This window comes from Pelodiscus sinensis, chromosome 12, assembly GCF_049634645.1.
Source record: "Pelodiscus sinensis isolate JC-2024 chromosome 12, ASM4963464v1, whole genome shotgun sequence".
Classification (NCBI taxonomy): Eukaryota; Metazoa; Chordata; order Testudines; family Trionychidae; genus Pelodiscus; species Pelodiscus sinensis.
In genome coordinates this window covers 40,856,988-40,873,112 of record NC_134722.1, presented here as the reverse complement: position 1 = coordinate 40,873,112, position 16,125 = coordinate 40,856,988, and positions in this window count along the sequence as shown.

Below are 16,125 nucleotides of genomic sequence, written 5' to 3'. Positions count from 1 at the left end.
TCAGAGCCTCTGGCCGATGATCCTGGCTGGTTTGTCCAGGAAGCTCTCAAGGGCTAACGCTTCAGTTGCTCCTCTCCCCATTTTCATGCTGCTCCTGCCTTCTGCATTGAAGCTGCCCCCTTGGTATCCTCCTGCTTGCTGTGCAGGGTGTGGGAAGGAGAAGGGGGGGCTCTGATGTCAGGGTGTTCCTCCCTCCCTCTACTCTTATGCCCTATCTCCACACCGAGAGCAGGGGATGGAGGGAGCTCGGCAATGCACAAATCTCTGTCACTCTCAGTGTGTGTGTCTCTGTCATTTTCACAAACACACACTGTCCAGTCTGACCTGGCTTTACCTCAGAAGTTCACACACAGGGTCTCCCTAGCAGGGGCAGACTCTGAGGGGTTTCCCTCGCAGGGTTTTCCCGCCTGAGACGGGATAAAAGGCCGATAGCTGGACAGTTTGGGGATGTCCGTCCCAGAGGCAGGGTGCGCGGGGTTTTCCTCACAGGACATCAGACTCCGGATCAAGACAACTGCAGCCTTACGGGAGACTCCACTGAAGACCATCGCCAGCCACCCTGAGAACTACTTACCATCGGCAGGGAAGAGGACTCGGAGGGCTCTTCTCAGGGCTTCTCTCAAAGCTCTCGGTGAGCTGCCTGATTTGAGCTCCTGAGCTACAGTCTGGGAATTTTCAAGAAGGCTGCTATAAACTTTGGTTATTACACGGACCATGCCAATTGGACTCAGCCAAAATTTTCCTTTTCCTTGTGATTTTTGGGAATTGATTACTGTACTGTTTGCATCTGACAAAGTGGGTCTTTGCCCACGAAAGCTTATGCTCCTACACTTCAGTTAGTCTATAAGGTGCCGCAGGACTCCTCGTCGCTTGTACTGTTTATTGGTTGTCGTTAAACATTTTTTAATATCCGCTGAATCCCCTATTTTGTAAATTTACCCTTCATAAATTGGTCATATGTTCGATTCACCTTAATTGGCCCTTTGATGAATAAAAACGCGCCACCAGATGATAGTATCATAGAATACAAGGACTGGGAGGGACCTCGAGAGGTCAGTGAGTCCAGTCCCCTGCCCTCATGGCAGGACCAAATACTGTCTAAACCATCCCTGATAGACATTTATCTAACCTACTCTTAAATATTCCCAGCGATGGGGATTCCACAACCTCCCTGGGCAATTTATTCCAGTGTTTAACCACTCTGATAGCTAGGAACCTTTTCCTAATGTCCAACTAAAAGCTGCCTTGCTGCAGTTTAAGCCCATTGCTTCTTGTTCTATCCTCAGAGGCAAAGATGAACAAGTTTTCTCTCTCCTCCTTATCACACCCTTTTAGATACCTGAAAACGGCTATCCTGTCCCCCCCACAATCTTCTCTTTTCTAAACTAAACAAACCCAATTCTTTCAGCCTTCCCTCATAGGTCATGTTCTCTAGACCTTTAACTATTCTTGTTGCTCTTCTCAAGACCCTCTCCAATTTCTCCACATCTTTCTTGAAATGTGATGCCCAGAACTGGACACAATACTCCAACCCTTAGATAGCTATTTGGGCGGCTCTGACAGTGTAACCGACCACTCTCCCCTCACCTGGCTGCACCAGAGGAAAGGGGCCAATGCCAAACTGCTGAGCTCTACGACATGGAGGCGGGCCCATGGGAAGGTGTCATGAACAGGAGGAGTGCTGACCAGCACCCGCTGATTAAAGGGTTAATTCAGGTACCTAGCAAAGGTGTCAGCCAGGGGGCCAGGAGAACCAATGGAGACAGAGGGTTGAAATGTGAATTGGATTTAGGTTCCCTGCCTGCTCTCTTTTGCTACGTCCATACCGCAACCTTTTTCCGCAAAAGCTTGTGCAAATGAAGCGCAGAGTAGACTATCGCCACGCTTCATTTGCATAATTAATTAGCAACAGTTGTTGCACCAGAGGCTTTTACACAAAAAGGAGCTGTGTAGATGTGAAATGCCTCCCCCCCTCTTGCGCAAGAGCCATTCTTCCGAAAAAAATGAGCATTGTGCCAGAGTGTTTTTTCTGTTTTAATTCGGTTTCCTCAGTTACTCTGTAACATCAAGGAAACAAGTACTCTTTATCACGTTTCTCTCCTGTTTTGTAACAAAAATCACTTCTTGTAAGGTGAGGATTTGATTCCTGTGTCCTGGAAGGTAGGTCTGTGGATCTGTGAGAGGCAGCCGTGGTGGGCGGGGCTGTGAGAGGCAGATGTAGTAAGCTGAGGGTCAGTGATATGGAGTCAGCAGGCCTAAGGCCTGCAACACGGAAACAGCAACAGGCCTGCAATCTAGTGAGCAAGACTTTGGTTCAGTAACACAGGAGCCAAGAAAGAAGCCCTATTCATAACTGTGGGATTGTATAAGTTAGGTCAAGCATGGAAGGACACAGGGAGGCACTGGGTACAGACTGTGAGCCAAAGGGGAGTAATGGAACATCTGAAAAAGAAATGTCTTGGTACGAAAACTCCCTAAAAACTAATGCACAGACCGACCTAGGTTCAGGACCGGGTCGAGATTGACAGCATGAAGGATAGTAAGTGAGCCCCCCTTCCATACAGTGAGGGGTGGTAACTAGGCAACAGAGGGTGGTAACCTGGTACGTAAAGAAATGATGTAAGTTGTTTGTACCTGTCTATAAAAGGACACCGCACAGGGTGCTCTCCGGCCGACCTTGGGGGGGGCGCACTAGGAGCCTGAACGGCAGGTGTCATTGCCTAAACTTACAGAGTGCACAGTAACTTAACTTTGACTAAGTGCTGTTAATATCTGTTATATGGCAATAGGCCTGCCCGGTGTTGGTACCGTGTCAACGCGGGCCATAGTGCCCAGTGGTGTCACATTGTACTGATCTGTGTTATCAACTGGTAGAGCTTCACATCTGACAATAAACCCGCTCAACTGATTTCAAACCTTGCCTGCATCTGTCGTTTCCGGGGCCTCTCAGAGATCTCTTGTGTTGACCCAAGTGCACGGGGTCTAACACGCTAGATAAAGGGAGTACCGACTGTTACGCACGCAGCCGAGAGTTTATTATCACCGACGGAGTAGAGGTCCTGTCAGGAGCGTGCCAGGACGACCCTGACCAGACGACGCTGACACTGACAGTCCAGACCACCGAAGGTACCGAGGTACAAAACACCGAGGTAGGACAGCAGACATGGCAGGCTGGGAGGGCTTGGGCCGGGGAAGCCCCAGGCCGTAAGGCCTGAAGGCAGGGTTGCAGAGGTAGCAGGTCCGCACCCTTTGCCAGGGAGGAGTGGCCAGGAGGGACTGCAGTCTGCCCAGAAACAGGCTAGAGAGAGGGACTGGCAGCGGCCAGCTGAGGTCTGGAGAGTGCAAGGGAACTGGGTGTTCCTGGGGGGAGCTGGGTGCTCTCCAGTCCCCACGGCCCAGGGTGGGAGGCTTCAGGAACGTCTGTGAAGTGCTGGGGGATCATGAGCTGGGAGATGTCACCCCCCCACACACACATGGTCAGCTGTCTGGCCCAGGACGCCTGGGTTCTTGTGTGGCTCAGGCCGGGAGGGAGCTGGCCAGGGGCTGCAGGAGGGAGTTGCCTGTCCTATGGCCAGAGGCTGCGTTGCCCACGCTCACGGCTGCTCACGGCTTGTTGCAGGATACAGCTGCTGAGAGGTTCCTGAGGAGACAGGCCGGGCGGGTCCCCAGGCAGAGAGCTGCCTCCCCCCCCCACTGGGGCAGAAGCGTCCCCACGTCGCGCAGGAGCTGCTGTGCCTGGCATTGCTGGGCCTCTGCCCTGCTGAGACAATAGCTTCTGCAGATACAGTCAGCAATGCCTATTAATCCGTTTCTGCCTAACGCGGGATTTGTGTTTAACACAATACAGCACAAGGCAGCAATAAGACAAACCCCACAAGACAAACAAACATCAAACACAATCTTTGTCGCGACAGAGGAATTCACAGCCACGCAGGGTCTACAGCAGAGATACATTTATTAGTGCAGGAGTTCAGATAATTCCCCCGCGCCGCATATCCTCCATCCCCGGCCGCGCCCCCGAGCCTGCCCCCAGCCAGAACAAGTACCGCTGCCCCTGCCCTGTGCCCCCTGCCGCACCTAACAAAGGTCATTCTGCACCTGAGAGGGAACGTGGCCCCGTAGCGCCGCCCCGAGAGTGGGTTTGACCGATGGGCCGGATCCTAACTGGCTCCCACCCTAACCCCTTTGCGGCGTCATGCGTGGGAGTCAGCCCTGTCTAAGCGGAGCGCGCCGTGACTGCGGGTCTGTCCCCAGTGACTGGTGTAACGCAGCCAGGCTGGGAGTTGTCCCTCCGACGGGGGGCAGAGTGTCCCATTGGGAAGTGGGTCACAGGACCCCTCTGAGGACTCCTCCCCACCCTCCACCAGTCACTGTGGCCCCTGCCCGTAGGACCAGCAAGGGAGGGGACTGCACCACATGGGGGAAGTGCCACGGTCTGGGGCCCTGCCTGCAAGAGGGTCCTGTGACTCCTCCAAGGAGTCTCTCCACCGTCCCCTCCCTACCAGTGAGGGTAACCCCCTCCCCCAGGCCAGCTCGGAAGGGAAACGTGCACCAGTCAGAGGGGCAGCCCGAAGGGCCAGGCGCTGAGTTCTGGAAAGACGTCCAGGGAGCGAGACGGGCTCTTCCTCGCACTGTTGTGCTGGGGCGTCCAGGGCGATGGTGCCGGCCGGCTGCTCAGCTCCAGAGATGGAGGCTTCTGGCCTAGGCTGTCGGGCACTGGCTGCTCTGACTGGTGCACGTTTCCCTTCTGAGCTGGCCTGAGGGGAGAGAGGGGGTGACCCTCACTGGTAGGGAGGGGACGGTGGAGAGACTCCTTGGAGGGGTCACAGGACCCTCTTGCGGGCAGGGCCCCAGACCGCGGCACTTCCCCCATGTGGTGCAGTCCCCTCCCTCGCTGGTCCTACGGGCAGGGGCCACAGTGACTGGTGGAGGGCGGGAGAGGAGTCCTCAGAGGGGTCCCCTGCCCCACTTCCAGATGGGTCCCTGTCCCGCACCCGTCACCAATCGGTGAAATCCATTCCCGAGGCAGATCCACGGGGATAAAACCACAAGAGTGTCCAAGACCCCTCCAAGAATTCCCCACGTGGCCTTCTGAGATGGGGGAGGGGTGAAACCCGCCCCAGTTGGCAGAGGGCTCTGTGGGGTTTCTTGGGGGTCAGAGGAGTCTCTTGTGGCCGGGGCACCTGACCAGAGCACTTCTGTGCCTGGGCACGTCCCCTCTCTCCAGGGCCTCTACGCGACTGGCAGAGAGCAGTGGGAGGCATGGGCAGCGGGCGAACGGCTGACGAGGGAAGGCAAACCTCAGCCCCGCCCCTTCTTCCCAAGGCTCCACCCCCTCAACCCCCCAGGCTGCTGCCCCTGCCCTGCCCTCTCCTCCCCACACTGGTGGCTGCCCAGCCCCAGATTTCTACCCTCCCACACCAGCCCCCAGGCTGCCCAGTGCCCTGGCATCCCCACAAGCCCCAGAGCAGCCGGGCAGCCTCAGCTTCCCACCCCAGTCCCAGCATGCTGGGCAGCCCCAGCCCCTCCCCCACCGCAGACCCCAGAACGCGCAACCCCAACCCCTCCCCCACGGCGGACCCCACAACGCGCAACCCCAACCCCTCCCCCACCGCGGACCCCAGAACGCGCAACCCCAACCCCTCCCCCACCGCGGACCCCAGAACGCTGGGCAGCCCCAACCCCTCCCCCACCGCGCACCCCAGAACGCGTGCAGTCCCAGTGCCCCCCAGGAGAGTGGTCCCACGCTGGTCTTTGTGGGAAGGCAGACGGACGACGAGAGAGACCCACCCAGATGGGCAGATGCCGGTGGGAAGGGCCCGGAGATGGGTGGGTCTGATGGTGACTCACAAGCCATGTCCTGGGGTGTCGGGCAGGACAAATGTTGGGGAACAAGCAAAAGTCCACGACAGCTGCAAGTCTCTGGGCCAGGAGCGGATCCTCGGTTCTTGTGGACGCGCCGCAGGGCCGGGGAGGGGCTTGGCGTCCTCTGGCCTGTGGGTTGAACGGCTCCTGGTCCCGGTCGTGGCTGGTTCCCCGTCACGTGCAGCTCTGCCGCTTCCGGATCCTTGTGGTGTCCCAGCTGCTTGGTCTTCCGGCCAGGCCGGGGAGCGGTGGGCTCAGCCGGTGTCTGTCAGAGGAGACAGGGCAGGAGCACAGATGAGAAGGACACAATTGTCAAGGGGGAGAACCAGGGCAGGTTCCCCTTCCTCCCCCTTTGCCATTTCCCTGAGAGCCGGCATCCCTGAGAGAGTCCAGCCCCTCCCCCGGCCGCTGCTCCCCTGGGGCTGGCGATGGCCGAAGAGAGTCCTGGAGAATCCCCCTCTCTCCGCGCGCTGCTGACGGAGGGGATCCCATGGAGAAGTTGTGGCTGGGGGGCTGGGCCATCGCGCATGGAGCCCAAAGGCGGGGGGGGGGTCGTTTGGGGTAGGGCCGTGGTAGGAACAATTTCCCTCAGCTCCAGCCCCCACGCGAGTGGCCCCCGGTGACTCCTGGATGCCGCGTCGCTCTTGCCACCCCTCACGGCCCCTCTCGCCCCATGGAACCTGCCTCCCTGCTCCAAAGAGCTGCTCCCGTCTGTGGTACCTACCGTGGCAGGAGGAAGAGTCCTTCTGTGTCGGTGCCGCTCCCATGTCGTAAGAAGCACCCAACACGCGGCTCGCAAGCTTCTGCAGCCATTGCCGATGTTCATTCAGGATGAGCCACGTGTCCCTGTCCGATTTTAAAGGCTTTTGCTGAAAAGCTGAAACAAAGAGGAAACAGGTTGGAAACCCCACAGAGCTGCTGTAACTGATGCCTGGGAAACCTCTGCTTCCCAATGGCCTTTGCCCCGGGAACACGACAACAACCGTGACTCTGACATTCAGGCGCCGATCCGCAGAAAGGGTTTAGGCTCCTCACTTCTACTGAACCCTTTGTGCATTTGTGCCGCCTTCAGTGCTCCAGAGGTGGCAGGGAAAGGAGTTCCCAGGGGGCCTGGCAGGATACCGTAGGAGCTAAGAATCAATCTCTGGGTGAAGGTCCTTGGGGAGGAGACAATGCAAACTTTTCTGACACAGGGTAAGAATCCCTCTCCTCCTACTAATGCCTCGTCATAGTGAGGGTCCTTTTCCATTCTGGCCAGCTGTCCTTGAGAGCCTTTCTGTTCTTACCCCCATTTCACGGATGGGGAAGGTGAGGCACAGAGTTGCTCCTGGTGGCTCAAAGCTCCCGACTCCCATTCTTATGTCCTACCAGCAAGACCACTCTTCTCCCTTCAGCACTGTCCTCAGACCCAGAGGGACACTGTGACATCTGTGTTCAGGCCTCATACTGCCCACAGATGCCCAAACGCCCAGAGGTATTTCCTTACCTTCACACAGGCGGGTGACACCAGCTGCAGTCACTCTTTTTGACAACACGTCACAGTAATGGTGGATGGTTTCTCCTACACAGACAAGGAATAGAATGGAGCTCACACTGTTTCAGTGTCATCCCTGCAAATTACTAAAGAGTCAGCCATTCCCGTAAGACAGCCCTTGGGAAATTCAAGACAGTCCTTCAGTGTGATGCAAAACACAATGGAGAAAGCATCCGACCCCAGGAATCACTGAAAGGCCGAGTGGCGAAGGAGATTGAACTCAAAGGGGAGGTGCACACGGTTAAGCCTGCCATTAATCGCCATTGAATTTTTTAATCGTTCCCATATTTCTTCAAACAAGAGTGCAAATCTGAGCAGTAAAACAGAGAACTTTGGAATTCAAAGGGACCTTGAGACGCCATCAGGTCCGGCCCCCTGCCCTGCAGCAGGACCAAGCACCATCCCTGACAGATTTGCCCCAGATTCCTAAACCGTCCCCTCAAAGACTGACTCATAACCCTGGGTTCAGTAAGACAATGCTCGAAGCACTGAGCTCTCCCTCCCCCGTAATGTTCATTGAGAGCTCGGAGCAGCATTTCACGCCGTCTCAGAGGGCACACCGGGGGCAATTCTTTTAGACAACTTGACTTCTAGTCATTTAGGAAAGAGCACGTGATACTCCTTACCTGGGCAAGCTGCAGACCGAGCAGCAGTACGCCAGGGACGGGAGGAAGGAAATCACACACCCAAACACAATAGCACTGATATTTTATTCAACTAACTCGTCTATGTTCCATCCCTGTTTCACAGCTGCAGTTGCAGCAGGCGCCTGAGCTGCTGGCTGATGCTTGTCCTGAAACCCCTTTTTGTTCATGTGCAGATTTTATTAACTCTAACAGCCCTGGAACAGCTCCCGGGGGCTGCTTTGCTTACCGATGAAGAGGGCTGCAGAATGTCTGATGGACGCCTGGGAGCTTTCCAGGTACTCTAAGGCCTGGAACAGGAACCTGGGGAAGTTCCTCTTGTAATTCTTCATCTAGGAGCAGAGCAGGAGACATGCTCAGACCAGACAAAGTGATCAACCTACAGCTGACAGGCCAGGGTCGCTGAAGCACAGAGGGAAGCCAGGGCAAGAGCCAATAGGAGCCCAGATGTCCGGAGTCGGGCCCATGGGGAAGAGCATTTCTAACCTGGGCACAGGCAGAGGGGCAGGAGTCCACGGGCAGGAGGCAGGGGCAGTGCTAAGTTCGGGAGATGGGGGCAGTGGAAAGGGTGGGATTGGAAAACAACTGAGGAAAGGCCGAGCCCCTCTGGGGGGGCTGCCTCTGCTCCCTGCGTGACGAGAGGGGGAGAATCCCCCTGGGCACTCGGGGTGGGGGTAGAAAGGTCTCCCTGAGCTCCCCGGTCACCGCTCCCCGGGCCCACAGAATTCACCTACCAGGCACTTCCCGACGCCGGGCAAGAGCCGCGAGGAGCCATCCCAGGCCAGGCTGCAGAAGAGACTCTTGAGATGGGCCCAGCCGAGGAACACGGCGCAGCGGAAGAGCGTCGCTTTGCAGCTCTGCAGCATGAGGGGAGAGCGAGAGGGGCCTCGCTGAGAGAGGGAGCGTCTGGGGCGCGTCCCCTCCTCTCTGCCCCTTGGGCTCCTACTCTGCCTGGGGAGCCTCCTGCCCCTTGTTCTGCAGGGGACGCTGCTCGGGACATTGCCCCTCTCCTGGTAAGGACATGCGGGGCGGGGAAGCCCGTGAGAGCCAGGCCGTGTCCCAGGCCAGGGGCCTGACGGCCGCAAATCGCACACGGCTCCAGCACCCCGACCGGGACCTGCCCTGGCCTGCGGAAGCCGCAACCACCAGGCAGCCCCACAGACACTGTGCGCTGGCCAGGGCTGAGACCCAGAGGTCCATGGTGCAATGTGTGTGGAGAGCTTCCTGCACCCAGCCCCCCAGCCACCTGGAGTCCAGAGAGGGGCCAATCTCTCCATGTTCTTCTCCCCCGTCCGCCCAGCCTGGAGAGACCCAGCCCACCCCTGTGCAGTGCCAGGCAGGGGAGCCACTGAGCATGGGGGGGGGGGTGAAGGGTGGAAAGGGGCAAGTTACGAGGAATCTCCATCCTCACCTCATTCCTGCTGCACTTCCCGGGTCCCTCCGTCCCCGTCCCTCTTCCCCATCCCTCCCCTCCCCTCCCATCGCCCCTTCCCTGCTTCCTTCCCCAGCAAGGCCTGAGGGGGCCTAGGGAAGGCCCAGGTCCCCGGCCACAGAGGCTGCTCTGGCCTCCCCTCCCAGGGCACTGGGACCTGAGGATCCCGCCTGCCTCCTTGGGGCTCGGGGAGGGGCTGGGCACAGGAGGGTGGGAGGGGAGGCTGCAGCAGGGCTGGGAGCTTGGCGCCCCCATTTCCCAGAAGGGCTCTGCCAGGGAGGGGCTGAGTAGGAGACTCCCCACCCTTGGCAGGGGCCCCCTTGGGTGCTGTGTGGCTGGCCTGGGGGGCGGGGAGGGGCTGGGCAGGGTCATACCAGGACATCAGGGGAGGGGGAATGTGCTTCTCCGGGGTCCCGGCCTTACGTGGTCAATGAGCGGGCGCAGGCTGACTGCCATGTCCTGGGAGATGGAGCCAAGCCCCTCCCCGGCGAGCAGGTAGATGGCGTCTGCCGCGTCCTTCAGGGCCTCCAGGACAGTCCATGCGTTCCTGGCGCAGAACATGGCGATGGTCCCTGGCAGCTGGGCCCGTAACAACTGCCCCTGCAGGAAGGCAGAAGGCAGCTCACGCCTGGCCTGGGACAGAGCCTGGGCAGGGGCTGGACCATCCCCCCATCGGCCAGCCCCCAGCGGGGGAGAAAGTCGTTCTCCTGCCGCTCTGGCAGGTGCTTTGCACCCCTGGGCCTTGGGCAGAGTCGCCCTGTCGCCTGCCTGGAGCCGCTCCAGGCCCCGCCCCCCGAGCTCTGACCCCGCCCCCCGACTCGTCTGTCCTTGCCGAGCTTGGGCTTGTTGTCAGCCGACACTCTCCCCCCATTGCCCTGAGCGACGCCCTGAGTCTCCTTCCCCTCCCCCACTGCCTCCACCGACCATGCTCTGCCTGCACCAGGGAGCAGGGACACCTCACACCTGGCTTGCTCAGTAACGGCATAGAACAGGGGTTGCAACAGTGATGTGTCTGTTATCTCCCAGTGCAGCAACGTCTCACCTGGGCCAGCCCTGCCCCTCACCTTCTCTGGCTGGAAGATGATACTGCCCAGGCCCTGCAGACAGAGCCTCCGTATCTCCGGATTGGGATCTTTGGTCCATTCCATCAGCTGTTCCTGGAGCTCCGATCTGGTGACTGTGGTGAGGATGGAAGGACTCCGGAGAAACTGGAAAGAGAAAATCAACATCAGCTGCAGGAGCAGAAATCTGCCTCTTGGTCTGTTCGTGCGCCAGCATCTTTGCCAGGTGGTCACTTCCTGCCACACAAAATCCCTGGGGGTAAGGAGCCAGCGGCTGGTGTTTGAGATGGTCCATTCCCAGAGGGGCGACTAATGCACAAGCCCCTAATGAAGCCCAGGGAAAGGGGAATCTCTGGGTATCGCAACGTGTCCTGGAGCGAGCCGTGGCAGAAGAAAATGAAACCCCAGGCAAAGGCGAGGAGAGAGGCCCGGCCTCAGGGCGCTGGAGAAACATCTTCTCTTGTCACATGGTCCCACGGAGGCACATCCAGCCAGGAGCAATCTCACCCTGCCCCCCACCACTCTGCCCGGCCCCACTAGGATCCACGTGGGCAGAGGAGCCGGCTGGCTGTGGCGTTGCCGAGCTGCTGGCGATGGGCCCCGGTGCCTGCCTGCCTGCCTGGGACGGGACTGAGCTGCTCTGCACAAGCCCACATGTGCCTGGCAGCTCCGGAATCTCACCTCGGTGCAGAAAGTCAGGGCGATATTTCTCTGGGGCTGCTCCTCCTGACTCTGCATGATGGTGATGGCCTCTCTGAGCACCGCAGGGAGCTGTGGGGTCTGGTGCTCCACCATGGCCCTGGAACAGGACAGAGAAAATGCCCGGAGTTACCAAGGGGAGAGAGCGTCGCTCTCCCATGGCGGGGTTGAGAGGGCCGGCGGGGGCAGGGGAGGGTCTCCCACTGAGCTCCCATTGCCCAAACTCTACCTTGCGATCAAGCCCACCCCTTGGGAGAAGCGCTGGCGGGAGGCCATCATGTCCCAGCCCTGCTGCAACTGGATACTGGCAAATTCCTTCCAGTATCTGGGCATGGAGAAAAGGGTCTTCAAGTTCTCCAGGGAGGTGCTAGAGGCAATAAAAAGTCCGGGTGTCAGAACTCGACCCCAGCCCCACGCAGCGCAAACCACACAAGGCCTGGGACACCCGGCGTGGTCAGCAGCAGCCGGCCTCCCCCGAGATGGACCCAGCACCGTGTGAGGGCACGGCCCTGCCCAACGGGCCCTGGCCATGCCACAGACTCATCGAGTTTCTAGCCAGGTGGTTCCCTGGTTGTTCCCGTGGAATCAGCGTCACGGGCCCCTCCTCGTCCTTCCTGCCTGTGACACGGCCCCCCCGCTGGTCTTGTGCACTCTGTGTGCTCTGGCCACGCTGTCCTGGGGTGGGGTCTTGTGGGACAGAGGCCCAGCGGGCTCCACAGGCACGGAGAAAAGCCCTGACCCCTCGGCCGGGAGCACATGGGGACGTGCCGACGTGGCCCCTGGCCTGTGGTCGGAGTCAGAGGAGCAAGTGTGGCTCACACGCACACGGGCGCCCAGCACTGCTCCCTCCACACAGACCTGCCCAGAACTGCCCCTGGGCTGTAGGGACACGCACAGCAGAGGGCCAGGCAGGTCCCACAGGGGCTGAGCAGAACAAATCTGTTCTTCCCCTTCCTTTCCTCCGTTACCTCAAGGGGCTGAGGCGGCTGGATCCCTCCGGGCTGGATGTCTTCTGGGCCCTCCAAGTCCCTGGCAGGCACAGGTCCAGCACGTACTGCACCTGCCTGACGCAGACGAGGAGGAGCTGGGGAAACATTTCCAGGATGGCTTCTCGGTATCCCCAGAGGAAAAGGATCTCGTACAGCGTGTCCATTGCCTGGAGACAGGAGACAGAAATGTCACTGAGCTGTCCCCACCTGCCCATCCGCTCCCATGGCTTTGGCTGCCATCCTGCTTCCATTTTCCATTTCCTTGCGGCTTATGAGGAAGGAGGGTGAGATCCTCTGGGGGGAAGGGAGATGTGATGGCCCCTGAACCGTCTCCTGTTCCTAGAATGGACGCAGATGGGAACCTCCTGGAAAGGGCGGAAGAGTCCGGGTGACGTTATTTCCCGTTCTCTGTCTTCATGGCCTAGCCCCGCCCTTCAGCTTGCCAGACGTGACCGGGGGGCATCACTGCCCCTCTGCCGCCTGAGTAACTCCAGCGCCACAAGCAGCAGGGAGCCGGGGCGATGCCGGGAGGTCGAAGCGGTGTCGGTGCAGACCCCACGTTGCTCCCGGCGACTGGCTTTCCATCACATCCCGGGTTTCAGGTCCTCGTTTTCGCTTCCCCGTCGTACTGGGCTGCTTGTGCGTTCTGGGCTAATGCTCATGAGGAAGGTCCTTGCTGATCTCAAACCGGGATCCCTGGGTCCGGCTCTGGGGTTGACCATCTGTCTGGCTCGTGCCTGTCACTTGCTCCCAGGCCTTACGAAGGTTGGATCGCTCCTTTGCTCTTCCACGAAATCCCCCCAAGATCCCAAACTACTTGACCTGGGTCAATGGGAACTTCTGTCGGGTCAGTTCCGATCCTCGTGACCCAGTTGTAGGGACCCCGGCCGTGCTGCTTGTGTCACTCTCTCGGATGCTCCGGCTTCGGGTCTGGCTTCCCTGGCTCCTCTGCCACCATGTAGTCCTCAGTAGGGAGACAGTTTGGCTACGTCTAGACTACATCCCTTTTTCGTAAAAGTGATGTAAATTAGACGTATCGCAATTGCTAATGAAGTGGGGATTTAACTCTCCCCCGTTTCATTAGCATAAAAATGGCTGCCGCTTTTTTTCCGCACGGAGCTTTGTCGGAAAAAAGCGCCAGTCTAGACGCTGATCTTGTGGAAAATAAAGGCTTTTCCGAAAGATCCCTTATCCCTCTATGACAGAGGACTCCTTGGGGTGCTTCCCAGAGTGCTGACACCTTCCTCTTGGCTCTATGGGGTTTCTCAGCACCCCGTCCTCTGGACCGATCTCCTGGTCTCGCCCAGCCAAGGCACAGGAGCCCTCCCTCCCATCCACCCAAGAGCAATACAGACACTGAATCCCTGCGGGTCTGAGGAGAGTGCAGTTTTAGGCACAGCTTCTGGGACCCCAACCCCCAAATAAAATGTTCCCGCGAGCCCCCTTTAACAGTGAAAGGAGGATGGACACACTGATTGCTCCCCAGGTCACAATTGTTCACACAACGCTTGCTAGTAAATACAAGTGAGTTTATTAAGTACACGCCGTGGGATTTAAGTGGTTGCAGGTGAGAAAGGGCAGAGCAAATTGAATTGCAAATAACGAGAAGCACATCGGTCGTTCTCACACACTCGAGCTTCTTACAAACTCACCCTCCAACTGTTCTTATTTCAGAAAAACTTGGGTATTTTTCTTTATTTTTCGTTTCGTTTCGGTTTGAATTGCTCTGTGTGAATCTCTGCTTCCCCTCTGAAAACTGTTCCTAGAGATTTTCTCTGTGTTTTCATTTGTTTTCCTTACTTGCTCTGTCACAGCGCGCAACCAAGTCTGTGTTATCCAGTGTAGCTTTTCTTTGGTAAAAAAAATCACTTTTTTCAGGTCAATATTTGCTTCTTGTGTCCTGGAAGGTCAGCAGCTCTGTCTGTGTCTCTGTCAGTTAGTAAATCTTTGACCCTGGGGAGTTCTGGAAGCAGAGCCTGTAGAGACAACTTTTTCTTTTCTGGCTCCAAATTCTGCACTCAGAGCGGGGATCAGCCCCTGACACGGAGTGTCCCATCTCTGCACTAGAGCTGCAGAGGTGCAGCCTGGCTACCTGGCTGAGACAGTCCTACCCCACAGGCCTGCTGGGCAGGCGCCAGCTGGAGGTGGCTAGAAAGGCCGGTGGCGAGCTCAGTCAGGGCTGACGGACGGGGACGGAGGTGCTGCTGGGGCTCCTGAGGAGCAGCGCAGGGGCACCCAGACGCCATCGCCAGTCAGCAGGGAACCGCAGCAGATGCCCCAGTTTGGAGGAAAGAGACGGCGCAGACAACAAGAGAGGAGCTGGCAGAAAGCAGCTCAGGCGGGGAGTTGAACCCCAGGTGCTCGGCGAGTTTCTACTTGATTCCCCCAGAGCTAGTGGTGCCCCCTCCAATGCTGACAGGGCGCTGGACTGGGACCCGGTGGAGAGGGCGCCCTGGGTCCCCTACCCCTCCGCACCAATCCCACTAGGAGTTATTGCCTCCGGCTGCACTGCCCTGTGTGAAGGAAGCTGCAGTGCTGACTTGGAGCATCGTGGTGCATGCGGGGTTGACCACGAAGTGAGGGGCCTCAGAGGCCGGACACCCCCTCCGGAGGGGAGCAGGGGGGCTCTCCCCGTGACACGGCTGTGTGCCCAGTGTGCAGTGGGGCCGTGGCCTGACACTAAGAGGGGTTGAAGCCCCCTTCCCCCCCACAGATGCAGCATCCTCCCTGTAGTGGTGAGTTCCCTACGGGACAGCTCCAGTGTCACTTACAGCCAGAGACACGCTGCGGCTCCTCTCCTCCCGGTGGCTCTTCCGGAGCGCGTCCAGCAGCTGCTGCAGCACCTGCCGGGGGAGCTGTGGTTCTTCCCCCACGGCCTTCCACAGCTCCCTGGCACCTCTGCAAGGTCAGAAACCAAAATCAGAGCCTCCCTGCTTGGCCCCCTCCTGCCTCCCCAGGGAGAGGCTGGGAAGGGGGCGGGAAAGGGGCTCTCAAAAGAGACCCTGGGGGGCAGGGAAGCTGAGGCAGGAGAGTTCCTTCCACAAGCTCTGCATTTATTCCCTTCCCTTAGCAGCCGTCCCCTCAGGAGCTGGGCCTGGGCATCTTCTCTTAGGAGGCCGGGGCAGCCCTGTGCCCACAGGGAGCTGGATCCATCCCTGTCTCCGGCCAGGCCCTTCCTGCGCTCTGCCCTGGCAGGAGGGGGGAAGGGAAATCAGGGACTGAGGTGGTAACAGCCTCTCCCTACCTGTCCCATGGCAGCGCGTGGGCCACACAGGCGGGAACCACGTCCCGGGGGTGGGCGCGAGCCAGCAGGGCAATGGTCCCCAGCGCGGCTCCTCTGGCTCTGGGATCCCCGACGTCGCGCAGCCAGCTGAAAATCTTTCCCACGACGTATCCAATCTGGAGGGAGCCACACAGCTGAGGGGGGATTGATCGAGAGCGGCCTCCTGCCAGGCCGCCCCCCCGGCAGACGGCGCTGGGGGAAGGGCAGGAGCGTCGCCGGCGTGGGGCCGAGGGAGAAAAGGCCCCGTTGAGAGGCCTGTCGGGAACGTGACCCCTGAGTCTTTTCCCCAAGAGACCTGCCTGGCGAAGGGCCCAGGGCTCTGCCTGGCTGAGGATTCCCAGCAGAGCCAACTGCAGCAACGCGGCCGCACGCCCCACGAGGCAGGTTGGTTCTAGGGGCCCTGGACAAGGCCTTCTCCTGGGGTCATTTGCTGACCCTGCCACTGCCCCCAGCGCAGCCTTGGGAAGTCAACAAGCCGCTCTGGGCTCCAGTTCCCGGGTGTCTCGCGGGCCAAATTCCTGCCTCCCCGGCGGGCGATGGGGCTTAATTGAGCAGGGGAGCGACTGATGCTCAGAGCCTGCTAGAAAGGGGCTGAGCCGACCTGCCCCGCACCCTGAC